The sequence below is a fragment of a genome, unplaced genomic scaffold (genome assembly GCF_019419815.1).
Source record: "Pyrus x bretschneideri cultivar Hongxiangsu unplaced genomic scaffold, Pyrus_bretschneideri_v1 Contig74, whole genome shotgun sequence".
NCBI classification, from domain to species: domain Eukaryota; kingdom Viridiplantae; phylum Streptophyta; class Magnoliopsida; order Rosales; family Rosaceae; genus Pyrus; species Pyrus x bretschneideri.
The window spans coordinates 1,772,496-1,788,646 of record NW_025999814.1 but is presented as its reverse complement, the minus strand read 5'-3'; the positions used below and the strand labels follow the sequence as shown (position 1 = coordinate 1,788,646).

Genomic DNA, 16,151 nt, shown 5'->3' with positions numbered 1-16,151 from the left:
TAGTTTCATACTATTTAATATCTCATCTTCACTAAACGTTTGAGTATCTTATTATAATTATTTTCTCTTCGAATGTTATTTTCAGATCAGTTGAAAGACGGAGAGAGAGCTAGTTATCAGCAAAATGCATGGTCCATTCCTCTTCTTTTGAATGTATAAGAACAATAGTCATCTTTGCTACTAGCTACGTTTTAATATTTGTCTCTCCATGCAAGACTTGTTATATTTATTCAGTGGTGTGTAATTTTAATATTATGAATCGCTCGATGTAGGACTTGTTATATTTATTTTATTTTTTTTAACATAGACTTGTTATATTTATTCGGTAGTATGTAATTTTAATATTTTTGAACTCTATGTATGAGCTTGCTATGTTTATTTGGTCAAGAATGTAATTTTGTCTTTACTAGTTGTGTAAGTGTAACGTTTATTGAATATTTGTGTTACTATAATTTATTCCTTTTTCGTTAAATATATATAACATCATTGTGTAAAAATAATCATCATATATCATGATCCGTTCATACTCAAACGTTCTTGTATCTTATTCAAAGAATAATGCTACCCTTTTGTACCATGATTTGAATAAAATCAGGCACACAGTTAACCCAACTAACCCAACTAAACACTGTCAAGTCAGGTCTCTCTGTTATCAAAACTCACGCTGCCATCTCCACCCCAAACTGCCGCAATTCAAACCCAATAAAGAAAAGCTAGGCTCCCATCCCACCACTACCGTCTCCAAATTCCGGCGAACAGATAACTAACAAAATCCTCTGCACTAAAAATGGACCGTTCTACTAAATCCTCTCCCAAATACCCATGAAACCAATGGCTAAGGCGAGCGCGAGTTCGAAGCCTTTACCTCCTTTTTATTATTCGCGTTCTCCATGGTTTCTTCTTTGAACGCTCGAGGGTCTGCAACTGCAAGCGATTTTTACAAGGATTTGCAGCAATTCCTTCATCATTTTCAGGTGGGTCACCGCCGCCGATGCCTGATTCAAGAAGTTCAGGTTCGAAAACGGTGCTCTTGCTGAATCAATTTCATCGATTTTGTTCCTAATCTTGTAAATTTATTTATTTGTGATTGAATTGTTGGATTCGGAATCATTATCCTCTGCAAATTCGTAAATTGATTTTATCTATTACATTCGCACTCTTGTAAACCACGGAGAGGCCACTTGGAGGTGTTTCAACAGCCAGGTAACCGCAAAGTGAAGGCTCAGCCCACCTCTGTTGCCTGAACCCCAGGATGAGGTGCCGTGAATTATGCAATTCCATCGAGAAAGCTCCCGTTTGGATTTTCAATTAATTGGTGACTTCTAAATCTCCAAGCTATACTCCACAAATCTGGATCCAATGAGGGAGGGAAGAGAAGAGAGAGAGAAGAAGAGGGGGGGGGGTGGATGTGGTTCAGTTGAAGTGTTTGCGGTGGGAAGCTGGTGGGGAAGATTAGGAGGGGAGTTGTAGCTGCAGGAGCTGCTACCACTATTAGGGTTCTTATTTTATTTTATTTTTTTATCCATAAAATAAACTAATTTTCATTTTCTTAATTATTTCTATATTATTAATTTTTTGTTCCAGCAGATCCACTGTGAAAGACATTAATTGGAGACCAAGAACATTCACTTGCATGATTACCCCTTTTTAGGCTCCTTGCTGGTTTATTTTAATAGATTTTCTATGATCGACCAAATATATAGATTCACATTAGAAGAACATGCAAGAACAGGATCCTTATATATCAAACTCAGGAAGGTTGTGTCTTACAAAAATGTCAACGAATCAACATTTATTAGAAAATATGCACATGTACAACCCCGGGACACTTAACAGACATCAAGCCATATAATAAAACACGGGTTCGTGCCCTCCCGTTGCATTTTTTTTTTTTTTTTCTTGAAAGTTTATAACTGGTTCTATTTGTACATATTTCCGGTGTTTGTTTGAGCTCATTGGACTTTTGAATTATAATACAACTGGGAGAGGTGGTTCATAGGAACTATGAAGGAGCCTAAAACATGAAGTAGTTCCGAGAAAGGGGAACTGTGGTGGCTGGACTGCTGTAAGAACCATGCCGTCTGCTGTCACCGTGTATGTTTCCGGATCAACCTCTCTCCTGTCAAGGCAATACAAATCTTCAACCCAATTATCTACAGCTGCCTGTTTTCACAGTGAAATAAAGAGAATCAGTCTTGCTAATGAATCTCGTGAGAGAGAGAGAGAGAGAGAGAGAAGATCCATGCCTGGCTGACAAAAGCAATGGAATGAGTACTACCAGCCTTGAGTTGACAAATGCACCAAAAATAGGCCTTGAAATAACCTGCTAACACATAAGGTTTTCTAGAGTAATCAGAACAAAAATCGCTAAAATTATTACACATCCCAGACGAATATCTACTGCTGTCTCCAAATCCTTTCGGACCCTCTTCATCAACCATGCAAAAGATTTGTCGTGACAAGAAAATGCATCCATGCCTAAGAATTGTTGTAAACTATAAACTTTACCGATTCAGGTGTGGCGATGCTTGCATTTGGATCACCCATATTCGCCCATGCAACAGCACCACCTCTGATCACCAATTCTGGTTTTGCGCCAAAGAACGATGGCTTCCATAGAACAAGATCAGCCAGCTTCCCCACCTGCACAACATGCAAAGCCCATGAGAAGAATGAGAATTCCGCTATTTTAATGGCAATAACAGTATTTATAGAGTCCACGAAACGCAAGTAATTCAAAAGAGGTAAGTTTCATCCACGAAAGTTACATATTCAAAAAGGTTGAAGCTCAAAGCATTTAGCTTAACTCTCAAATGCTCTGCCCCAAACGGGAGAGGTTACAAAAAGCTTGAAACGAAATATTTTGGTTGTCTATTAAGAGTGGACAAAGGCTACTACTAACACCAGAAACAGAGACTTTCAAGTGAAGGCATAAAAATCCATGGTTTGGTAAAAGGCGACAATGATAATGTTCTATAATTCAATTCGAATAAGGTCTTTCTGTTTTCATTTTTTGTTACTGTTTTGTTACAGTTTCAATGAAGTTGATACAAACAGACATATGCGGGCAGGTATCACAATTCATAAAAGTTTTTCTATGATCAGAAGTAACCAGAATGCATAGGTGAAGGTAATAAGTGTTAGAACCAATCAAATGTTAAGTATATATTATACAACAATTGCACAGTTTATTTCGAATAGAAATTTCACAAGGATACAATATATATATATATATATATATATATATATATCTTACAATATAAACAATTAATAAAACTGAATTAATAAACCACAAAACACTGACTTGGTTAGGAAGATAGAGGCTTGCAGTATCAATCTCCTAAGACAGAAATACGCCCCTACACCAGTGCAGTAGTTCAAATGGACGTCTATCTTGCAGGATACAACTATCTAATCCAAGTTCTTAAGTTCTTGCACACGAACTTGGATTCTTGGCGAATTGATTGAGCGTTTCTCTGTGAAATATGGAGGAAGGAAAAAAAAATTTGATGATCGGTTTCTGATTTTATTGCCATATATATAATGGTATAAATTGAACAAATATAACCGTTCATGCTTATCAGTTTTTAAATAATAAAAACCAAATGTAACTGTTTAATCAGTTTTATCCTTTGGGAAAAAACTGAATCCAAAAAATCAAAAACATAACTTGTGTGAGTTCACTGACTTAATATATACATTCAAACCCTCTAAGTCTAAGGCCCAAGGTCCATGGCTTTGGCCCAATTCAATTCAAACTATAAGTGAGTTCACTGACTTATAAAGGTGATGTTCAAAGAAGGTTTGGACGACGTGGGACTCCAAGTCCCACATAAAACACAAGTTCCAACAATAAGAACCTCTTCGATGCGACCCATAGCCTGTGAATCAGACGATACAATGCTAATTGCTCCCATATTGTGCAAAATATCTTCTTCATTAGGGAACTTCCCAATGGGTCACCCATCCTGGGAGTACTCTTGTGCGCTTTTCGTTTAACTTCGGAGTTTCTACGGAACCCGAAGCCAGTGAGCTCCCAAAAGGCCTTGTGCTAGGTAGGGCTGGGAATATACATATAAGGATCATTCCCCTGGACGATGTGGGATCTTACATTTATGCTTTCTTCTTATAATTATTTTATAGAAAAATCATTTTAATTAATTCATGTTCATCTTTTTTAGAATATATCTCTAGCCTCAAAATTATTTATACAAATATTATACATGTATACAAATTTCAAAAAAAAAATAAAAATCCGAATAATACCTGTACACCACACGTGTTTCGTATTTTACTATGATTTGCATATATAATATAGGAGCGGTTGATGTTGCTCAAATACAAAATACACTGAAAAAATTACAAATGCTACAATAGGCAACACAAAATTAGACAAACTACCGCTAAAACAATGTTTTTTAGTTACTTCTTTCTTTTGTTTTTTGTATGAGTATCTTATTAATAATTATTTTTAATTATTTTCTCTTCTAATGTTATTTTCAGATCAATAGAAAGATGGAGAGAGAGCTAGTTATCCGCAAAATGTCTGGTCCATTCCTCTTGTTTTGTATGTATTAGAACAATAGTCGTCTTTTCCTACTAGGCTACTAGCTACTTTTTTATATTTGTATCTCTCCATGCAAGACTTGTTATATTTATTCAATGGTGTATAACTTTAATATTTGGATCTCTCCATGCAAGACTTGTTATATTTTTTCGGTGGCATGTAATTTTAATATTATTGATCTCTATGTATGAGCTGCTATATTTATTTGGTCAAATGTGTAATTTTGTTTTTAATATGTTTATTGAATATTTGTGTTACTATAGATTAACCTATTTTCGTTAAATATAAAATATTGTTCTTTAAATAAAAAGGAAATTGCTATTAACAATTTCCAACAAAAAAATCACCATATATCATAATTCACTCATACTTAAACAGTCTTGTATCTTATTAAAGAATAATGTGTTACACATTTATACCATTTTCTAATAAAAATAAAGTCCATCAACGCGTCTAAATTCTATCTCAATCAGAGTAATTCTAACCTTGTGCACCTAAAAAAGAATGTGCCCTCCAATCTTTCTGATACTTCTCCGCTCACTGAACCCAACTTAACATTGTCAAGTCTCTCTGTTGTCACCCTCGACGCTGCCATCTCCATCTCCAAACTGCCGCAAGTCAAACCCAGAAAAGGGGAAGAAAAAAAAGAAAAAAGAAAAAAAACTAGAAAAGAAAAGCCACGCTCGCATCTCACTACCACGTTCTCCAAATTCCGGCGAACAGATAACTCTGCAAAATCCTCTGCGCTAAAAAAGACTGTTCTACCAAATCCTCTCCCAAATTCCCATGAAACCAATGGCGAACGCGCCTTCACCTCCCTTTTATTCTTCGCGTTCTCCATGGTTTCTTCTTTGAACGCTCGAATGTCTGCAACCGCAAGCGATTTATACAAGGATTTGCAGCAATCCGTTCATCATTTTCAGTTGGGTCATCGCCGCGATGCCTGATTCAAGAAGTTCAGGTTCGAAAACGGTGCTCTCGGCTGTATCAATTTCATTTTGTTCCCAATCTTATAAATTTGTTTAATTTTTTATTGAATGATTGGGTGCGGAATCATTATCCTCTGCAGATATGTAAATTTAGTTTATCTATTACATTCGCAGTCTTGTAAACCATGGAGAAGCCACTAGGAGGTGGTTCAACAGGTGATTCAACAGGTGATTATGCAGATCGATCGAGAAATCTCCCGTTTGGATTTTCATATAATTGTTTATCAATCTTTCTTTTTGTTTTTGTGTTTTTTGATCATATAAAAAATGTTGCTGATGTTTGTTTGGATTGTTGGTTTGTGAATTTTTGAAGGAAAATTGGCTGATGTTGTTCTTGGATTTGTCTTTGTGGCGCCCTATGTGCTAAAGATCTTTGGTTTTTGGATCTTTACTCTTTATTAAACCCTGGTTTTTTCTAAAATAACTCTAAATATGATAAAAGCTTGATCCCTCCTACCCACAGCTCACCCATTTCAATCCCAACCTCACACACAAAATGCAGCTCCTTCTGCTTTGTAGTTACGGCATGGAACAGCCCGGGCTCGTCAGTATTGAATTTCCTCCGGCGGTTCCATCTGAACGAGTCACTAGCCCCGACTTCCGCCCTCCTACAAATCACATTTCTCTTGCTCGACTTCCCCCACTGCAAAATCCTGGCAGCCCCCACCATTTTCAGCATTTTTTGATGTGGAGATCCTCTACCGCATTTTTGTGTGCTTCTTTACCGGACTATCACCTTCTTGCAAGCTCATCCAATATCAAATTCTCTGCATCATTTTTAATCCCACTTTTCCTTGCAAGCAAGAGTGTTGTCTCGTGTCCTGCATTTGAAATGTCGCATTTTTCCCCTAAAGAAATCAAAAGCTCGCACAGCGTAGGGTGGCCTTCTCTTGCTGCTAACATCAGAATCCCTGCCTATCAATGTATGAACAAAATCTGTGGCGTTGTGTTGTACCGCCTGATGTTGAGTCCTATAAAACTCAACAGGACTATCAAGTACCTTTTGAGGTGAAGCGTTCTTAAACAACAACTTTTCAAATTCTTCACTGTTGTGATTTGTATCGAATAGTTCCATTACTGTCTGACCACATTTATTCTGCAGGTTTATGTCAGCCCCAGCGTCGATAAGCAATTTGAAAGTTTCCAGGTAACCGCCCTCTGCAGCTATCATGGCAGCTGAGCATCCCTTTTCATCTTGCTCATTGAGATCAACGTCTGCCCCCACAAACAGTTTCTTCAAAGCCTCAACATTGTTTGCTTGCGTCACAAACTTTAGAGGAGAAAATATTGATGCATCACTTGATTGAGCAATTTCACCAGAGTGAATCACCTCTACAACTGCTTGCTGGAAGCCAAGAGCCCACCTTGCTGACTCAGCTATTACACTTGCACTCTAATTCACCAGACCAAAATCAGCAGCGCCTGAAGCCAGGCTTTTAAGGCATTCCTGGGGTTTATATCTAGCAGACTAGCACAGATCATTAGTGCAGTTTCTCCAGAATCTGTCTGAGAGTTGATAGTTGATATTGCACCAGGCACCAATCAGTCGTTGAAGAATCTTATTTAATCCAAGTGGTGACACCGTGTGAATTTAACAGAACCTCTACCGCTCTTTCATTGTTACATAAGATGGCGTGGTGAATGAGAGTCCTCCCAAAGTGAGGAATGTTAGGAGAGTGGTGTTGCAAGAGCATGCGCAAGATAACACTGGTGGCTTCAAAATACTCCACAGCACACCAGGTCACTCTGTAAGCCTCCCCTTGTCCTGCACCCGCCCAAAACTCTTCTCCTGTATTTACATCCCAGGACCCAGCCTCCAAGGCTCACTTTTATATCTGTTCTGGCTCCAGCCTGTTATGTCGTTCCAAAAGGTACGTAACGTTAGATAGGTAGTGTATAGCTATGAAGGTATGCATACTAGCCGATGAGTTAGGGATACACCTGCAAGAGGAGTCTGGCAACAGAAATTTGCTGGCTAACAATGGCAGAAATAAGCACATTACAGTAAACATTAGTGTGTAGGAATGGCTTAGACGATTGAAGCGGCGCCTTGTCAGTTGCATCGGCATCCACCCCACACCGCCACCAAGAAATAGCATCACTGTCATGGAACAAAAGTTAAATGTTCAAGCAATTACAACACATGCACATTTTGGTGATGGCAACCTTGATTGTACATCACACTTATTTATGTTGAAGCATCCTTTAAGGCAACTGTAGGCTCAGCACAAGTCCTCCTAGGTTAGAAAAGCGCTTTTAGAATAAGCGCTTACAAACATTTAAAACCATAAAGGAATTTTGATTAATCTATGATGTTAAAAGACTATGTTACCTTGATGAGTGTGTCAACTACATCAACGAAGCCTCTGCCCAGCAAGCAGAAACAAGAGCATGCACAGCCGCCTGAGGGTGGGGATCATGTCGGACCCCATGAGCATCTCTGCGGACCTAGCCCTGCCCAAGTTGCCTCCAACAGAGCCTCCTCGCATGGCGGCTGAGATGCACCGCCTTTGGTAAGCACCTCCAATATCTCCAACTGTCCCTCCCTTACTGCTGCATTTATATCTTACTCATAAAAATATGACTTTAGGCAGCATGTTATGTCAGGGTTATGAGGAATTTTCAGCAGCAGTGATTATGATTAAGGCTTTTCGAAGCAAATGCAAAAAACCTTAATGAGCATCATACCTGCACCGTATCCAAAAGATATTGAACACCAGGAAGAACTTGTTTCCTGTCTGAAAAAGACACATGATTCCGAGGTACGAAATTAGGAATACAAATTGGTTGATCGGGCAAAAAGGAAGGCAACCCAGATGCTATTCAACAATCAGAATCCAGAATTAACATCCCATAAATAAAAACAGGGCAAATTGATAAGATTTCACAGTTCACACCATTACCTTCCCAGCAGCTGCCTCCCAATGTCCATCAATTCCACCACAGATTTATCACCATTTCGAACGAACTCCAAAATCTACAAACCCAAACACATTAAACAAAAACGTTTCCTTTACAAAATCCATTTCCGAAATCCGATCAAAGTTTGTAAATTTGAACAAAAGATCAAGTTTTGGAGCAGAAAACACGCCTGCGTGGCTATGAGAGCTGCAGCTTTAGGGTGATTGAGCCTCAACCCGCGCGCAAGACGCTTCTGTGCTAAGAACCCAGCATTGTTTAGGTTCAGTTTCTCGGCTTCTCGTAGAACCACCTTCATTTTTTGCAGTCCTTACTCTCAAGTCAATGCCTGCAACTTTCAAAGAAATAGTATTTTGTTTGTTTTGGTTTTGTGCAATTTCTTGTCTTTTGGCGGCGAAATTGAAGAAGGGGAATAATGAGTTGAGCATCGGAATTATGGGAACTACTGAATGTGACGAAATAGGTTCTTACTCGTCAATAGATACGAAGATTGGTGTCACTTCGTCAGTCGACGATGCACGGACACAGCTGGGTCCCTGGGACTTTTGCTGAGTGAGACTTTATTTTTCTTTTTCTTTTTTGGTCAGAAAGGTGTGACTTTCTTTCTGCTTTCTTTGGGAGAATATTTTGTTTCTGTTTTTAAGATTTTTTTATTTTTTATTTTTTATGAATATTGAAAACAGAAATTAAAATTTTAACTTATTTTTTAATTTATTTTTAAGTTAATTAGACTTGTGAGACCTATTATACGTTACATCAGCACATAAAATAATTTTTACAAAATTATGATAGAAGAAGCACATTAATTTGAGACACCCAGGGCCGGTCTAGAGATTTTTTAGGCTCGGGGCGGCGCCAAAAATGTGCCCTCACTTTATATAAGAAAATTATTTGTTTTTACACGTAAGCAGTAAGACATCGACAAAATTATACTTAGAAAATCACTTCAAATTTAATAATTTAGAAACATGGAAAAACTAATTTATTTTGTATGGTGAGAAGGAAACAAAAAAACTTCAGGTTTACAAGTAGATAGATATGAGTTTTGTTTTCCATTTGAACTTTTAAAGTGTTTTTGTATAAATTGTGAGGTGTTTTTTCTTATTTACTAACCTTGTCAATATGGGATTAAAAAAATAATGATGTTTTTGAGTCTTTAATTGATATGTATAAGTAATAAATGGGTACTAAATTAAACTTTTTGATGACACGTCATATAATTTGTAAATTTGGTCTAAAAATTTGGTCAACGAATTTCTCTTTGTTGAAGATTAGACTGGAATTGGAATAAATGTTTAAAAATAACAACCCACATAGCTTCTAGCTACTAATTAAAAATAAATTAACAGCCAAACAAAAATTTGTAAAAATTGAAAAGAATAAAAATGCACTTAGCATTTCGAATTTAGGACCTCTCGTTAATTTAAAACAACAAAAACCATTGATTCTAATTAAACTTCTTGATCATTTAGCCAAATTGTATATATTTATACTCATATGAAAAGAAATTTGTAAAAATTGAAAGATAAATAAGCACACATGGTGTTTTGAACCCAAGACCACCTCATTAATTTCAACAACAAGACCATCCGTTCTAGTTAAATTTCTTTGTCATTGAACCAAATTTTATAAATTTATACTCTTATGAAAACATATATAAATATATCGCCCTAATAATTTTGGTGCCCCCAATTATTTTGGACCCCAGAAGGTCGCCCTGCCAGCACTGCGTCTGGGCCGAGCCTGAAGACACCTATTCCTAGGACTAGATTGATTGAATTTTCAATTTCAAATATAATGTGAATAGATTTCTAAGACCCTTCGTGATTAAAGAAAAAAAAAAACTACTTATGTGTCACTGTCACATCATGACTGTGTGGGTGATTACCATTTATGATAAAAATAAACCCATTTAAATATGAAAAATAGTATTACCAAAGGGGATAAGAAAAGGAAAAACGTAAAAACGTGAAAACTTCTCCCATTGCTTCCCTTCTCCCTCTTTGCTTTTCCATTTCTCTCGATTGTTTATGCCTAATTTCCAGTTTTTATCAAGTTTATGAAAACTTGGACTCTCTCCATCGTGCAATTCAACTACACGATTCACCCCCTGCATAGTCCACACCTTCCATGCTCTTATATCTCAGAAAAAGTGTATAAATTTCTATTTGGTGATTTACAATTGCGATTGATTTACAGCTGAGTTGTGAGGAAGACATGTGATTGTTCCTCCAATAAAAGAGGCCAATTCATATTCAGTTTTTGTAATTTTGCCATGGGGAACTACTTGTCCCCGCACCTATGAATAAAGTATATTCACTGTACAATCATAATTCGAACCGTTCATTCTTTTTGCCATCATCTAAAGATTATACATGGGATAAATCATTCAATATGAAGATCGTTTAGTCATCCATTTGTGTGAAAAAATAAAAGTTTTAATCTTTTGATGATGATATAAAGAGAATGTAAGTTTTGAATTATGATTTTCATATGGTGAAAATACATTAATTATACTTGAGGGAACAAATTTTGCATCTTGTTAAATTTAAGGTTCAATCTTCTTAATTTGTCGGTAAAACTTTCGTTATATTTAGAAAGCAAATTAATGTTGTTTTAACAAGATAGTCCAACAACTACTCCATTATTTCTCCAATGTAAGAGTCATATTCTCAACTATTCACAAATTAGTATACAAGTTTGTCCTAGTCTGACAAAGAATGCTACCGCACGCATCAAAGTTGAAACGGAGAGAAAATACCACAACTTAATGTTGCCCAACATCTTCATAGGCTCCTTAAAAATGACAAAAAGAAAAATCACAGTGAGGAGAGAGTTTTAAGATGCCTCTTTCTCTTTATGTTTCGGTTTCTATTGCATTAGGGTAAAAGAAGTTAAAGAAGCTCAAAAGCTCAGAGAAGCAGTTGTGGAAACTGGGACCGAATTCAACACAAAGACAAAGTCACTTATTTTCCAGGGCTTTTCTTTTCTCATGTTATCAGGATCTGACCTGCTTCAACTTGTCATGTAAATTAATGGAAGAGTAAAAAGCCGAAAAGGAAAACAAAATCTAAAAAGGTAGGTAGAGGACCGCAACAGCAGCACACGAGGCAAATACATATACACACCCCCACATCTGTTTAGATAGGGTTAACAAAAGAAGCTTAAGAACATTTCTGAAAGATAATGGACCCCAAAAGTAGTGACCCTTGTCAAATTTGGGCTTAAAGGTAGCTCTCCAATCCAATCCATTTATTAAGCTCTTCAAGGCCGAGGACTTGCACTTGCTGCAGGAGAAAATTTTCCACTTTGTGCACCCACAAACATAAAGCCACAAAATACAAGAGAAGTTAAAATAAGAAACTTTCCCGGGCTTTTTCTTTTCTCATGCTCTCTCTCTCTCTCTCTCTCTCTCTCTCTCTCTCTAAGAGGAAGAAGAATTAAGAATCTTCTCATATCTAAAAAAAGAACAAGCACACAACAACCGGAATCTATCTTTGTCCCGATATTAAATTCATTAACTAGCTTTATGATCACTGAGTAACTGCATCCATAGACCCTTTAACTACATTTCAGATTGATTAATTTTTCATATGTTTAGCAGAATGGGAGCCTGCGTGCTTTTTGCCTTGGTGGTTGTCATTTCTATCTTTGGTGAAACGTTTTTCATCTACATAGAGCATTTCCGATGAATCACAGCATTGGTTATAACCGCATCCAATCAGCTGGGCATTCCCAGATGACTGGCCCATTCCTTCTCTAGTAACTTTACCACCTCCAAAAACCAATTCATCCCATAAGCAGTAAAATCCTTTTCAATTTCAGCAAACAAGTTGGTATCACCAAGCAGAATTATATCCCAAGTAATAGGGCGATACATGTTTGCATATGCCTCACGAGAAGTTACAGTGGTGAAAGCTGGAACGCTTCCTGCAACACCTTCACTGCAAAATTAGTACCGAGGTAAGGCATCTCCAATTTTTCCTTAATCATCTTAGTGAACTAGCTAAAAATCATGCAACTTTATTGACCTAACAAAATAGAAGCTAAGAGGCAAATAAACATTTCTCGGGAAGAAAGCCTCGACCTAGCTTTTGGTTCTTCCTCATGTCCAAATTCTCTCGCTTGTATAGCTTCCATGACTTCCTTTAGTTTGCCATCATCTACCGAACCATCCACAACGTCACTTCCTCCTCTGATTACTCTATTACCTCCAATACTTACAAGTGCGACATGTTTGCTTTTCCCCCGGCTGGCACAAGAAAACAAGCACCAATAACATACTTAGAATGCTTATAGTCGATTAAGCGGTAAAAAAATGGTACTGTATCAGCATTCAAAATGACAAAGTAGAGCCTAATTTACAAAGCAAGTTAGCAGCACCATGACTTCTATCACAGAAGTAGCACCCAAATTATTGATTTAAAAGATGATGAAGGCTGATGTACATCCTTGCTAGACTTTGATCAGAATAACATATGATAGGCCGAATATATTTGTGATTGAGATGAACTAAGCAACTTTTAATTACATAACATGGAAAAATTATTAAAGATATTTTGAGAAATATAACAAATTTTCACCTCAAATCTCTTGGCTGTTCCGGCTGGTATATTCAAGCGCATGCCATATGATTTCATTCGATCAAAACCAGGCCGGGGTTAACCTCAATGAAGTGGTAGTGACTGCCAACCTGAAACAGTAGGTTAGTAACTATCATAAGTCGGTTGTTTAATTGACACTCTAAAACAGACGTCCAGAACCAATAACTCTACCAAGCTAAAGTAAATGAGATGTATCCGATAGCCCTTACCAGGAAGAAAAGAATCCTTCAAAGCTAGTTCCAGATTTCCGTTATCCCTAGATATTGGATCGTGAATGGTGATTAACTTGATCCCGTCGGGAAAAGTCCCTTCAACCTGCATTTAAATCTTACTCATAAAAATGATTCTAGGCAGCACGTTATGTCAGGGTTATGAGAAACTTTCAGCAGCAATCATCATGTTTAAGGCTTTTCGAAACGTATGCAAGCAACCTTAATGAGCATAACACCTGCACCGTATCTAAAAGATATTGAACACCAGGAAGAACTTGTTTCCTGTTTGAAAAAGAAATATGCAGATCAATCTTGAGCAACTAGACACATGATTCCGAGGAGCGAAATTAGGGATACAGATTCGTTGATTGGGCAAAAGGGAAGGCAACCAATGCTACTCAACAATCAGAATCGAGAATTAACATCCCATACACAAAAACAGGGCAAATTGATACGATTTCACAGTTCACACCATTACCTTCCCAGCGGCTGTCTCCCAATGTCCCATCAATTCCGCCACAGATTTATCCATTTCGAACAAACTCCAAAATCTACCAACGCAAACACCAAACAAAAACGTTTCCTTTACAAAACCGATTACCAAAACCCAATCAAAGTTTGTAAATTTTAACAAAAGATCAAATTTTGGAGCTAAAAACACACCTGTGTGGCTATGAGAGCTGCAGCTTCAGGGTGATTAAGCCTCAACCCGCGAGCAAGACGCTTCTGTGCCAAAAACCCAGTGTTTAGGTTCAGTTTCTCAGCTTCTCGCGGAACCACCTTCATTTTTTGCTGTCCTTATCTCAAGTGAACGCCTGCAACTTTCAAAGAAATAGTATTTTGTTTGTTTTTGTTTTGTACAATTCATTGCACTTGGATTGAACCCAGCTCTATGCAAGTATGAAGTTTGCCTATAAATCTCATCACTTGCACTGTCACTCACCCAGCACACCTCTCTCTCTCCCGCGAGCTTACACTTGTACTTTTTGGCACTTTTACAGTGACGAACTTATTCCATAAAAACGGCACGAACGGAACAAAAACTTAGCATAGATATGACGCAGCCAATATGAATTTGTATTTCTTTTAACAATTCTCACTTTATTACTTTCAAGTATCTTGATATTCGTATATTTTTTTTCTCACTTTCATACCTAAATTTTAATTTTTTTTAAACACTTTAATATTTCCGTTAAGCTTTCTGTCAAGTTGTCTATAAATGATAACATGGTATAATTTTGACCCATCATATTTGTCACGTGGATGAGAAATTCTCTTGTATATCCAAGCCCACAATGTTTAGTGATAATTCTTGGCAAATATGGTGGGCCATAGTTTTTGTCAAATCATCACTTAATAAAGAATTGATGGAAAGGCTAACATAAGTACTAAAGTGTCAAAAAAATTTAAGTTTAGGTAGGAAGCTAAGATAAAAAAATAAGAATAGTTAAATATGAACGTCACAATGCGTGAAAATATAAGTATCCCCATCATAGACAAAAAAAAACAGTACCCCACCCTCGACCAAAAGAGGCACCCTATGATAGACACCGCGACCAAAAAAGGCACCCTATGACAGGCACCGATCATAAAGAAAAATATTCCACCAAATCACTTTTTGAAGACTAAAAGAAACAAAGCATCCTCATCATAGGCAAACCGTATTCACCATTTCACCCACCCAACCCTCCACGGGGGCCCCCGCTTCTTATTTAATCCCTTTCTCTCCCACCCCACCCGCCAGCACACCGTTAACTCAGCTCTCGTTTCTTACTTCTCCCCTTCTGCTCCCAGCTGACCACCACTATGGCGGACGATGAAAATCAAAACCCTCCTCCAAATTCACCTCCGAATCCGCACACACACCTGACTCTGACCATCCTCTTGGCCTTAGCTACCATTCTGTTTCCCCTCGGGGTGGATCCAAACTACTTTGTCAAACCTCCATCCGTCAATCCGGCTAGTTGCGAGTGCAAACTAAATAATTGCCCATGCCTTCCTCCTTTCTACATTTTCTCTGTCGTGACCACGGCAGCGCTGTCCGTTGTTTGGTTTGAACTTTTTGTTCTCTCCACCCAACTTCTACACCGCTGCGTTATCTGGGTAGGGCTTGTCTTAGTGTGGGCTACCTACTGGCTTGCATTGCGTGGCATCCTTGCACCCCAATTTTATAACCCAATGCTTTATTCCTTCAATCCTCTTCTGGCGGTCCTACTGTTGCTTAACCTAAGATTTCGAAATGTCCGAGACCGCGCTATACATGTCCTATCTTACAACTGGGTATGCGTGATCCACGTCATATCTCACAACTGGGACCGAGCGACCCATGTCATAGCTAACATCTGTGTTCTGTTTTGGAACTATATCACAGAAAACTATTTAAAGTCTCTTCATACCTCTTTGCTTTTTTCTTATAATTTTTTTTCTCAGAATTACCATTTCTTGATTTATATGCGTTGGGACATATTAAACTTTTTAGGTTTTAACTCAATAGTTAGTTTAAAACCCACGTGATTGGTGCTTTCTTCTTATAGTTACTTTATAGAAAAATCATTTTAATTAAGAGAGTTTTAACGAAACACTTCTAGTACTGTTTACTTTAATGAAAAAAATATAATTTTATTCTAAAAAGTCATTCTTGGCACTATTCATTAACAATACATTTTTGTCATTTTGATTAAAATTTAAAGTTTTTAAGTTATTTTCATTAATTTCCCTCTTAATTAATTCATGTTTATCTTTTTTAGAGTATATTTCTGGCCTCAAAATTATTAATACATATATTTTATGCATATACACATTTAAAAAAAAATACTCTCAAATTATACCTATACACCACGCATGTTCCATATTTTACTAA

The 16,151-nt window shown here is 37.2% G+C and overlaps 1 long non-coding RNA gene and 3 pseudogenes across 1 annotated transcript; 1 reads left to right on the top strand and 3 right to left on the bottom strand.

The window, feature by feature from the left end:
* LOC108867458 overlaps positions 1-16,151 on the bottom strand; it is a 166,167-nt pseudogene that overhangs the window by 50,115 nt on the left and 99,901 nt on the right.
* On the top strand, positions 520-1,634 carry LOC125472817. Its single transcript, XR_007254737.1, has 2 exons — positions 520-1,013; positions 1,175-1,634. It is a non-coding gene; the product is annotated as an uncharacterized LOC125472817 (long non-coding RNA).
* LOC125472814 lies at positions 5,731-6,564 on the bottom strand (annotated as a pseudogene).
* The window catches only part of LOC103949916, a 45,026-nt pseudogene continuing 40,882 nt past the window's right edge, over positions 12,008-16,151 (bottom strand).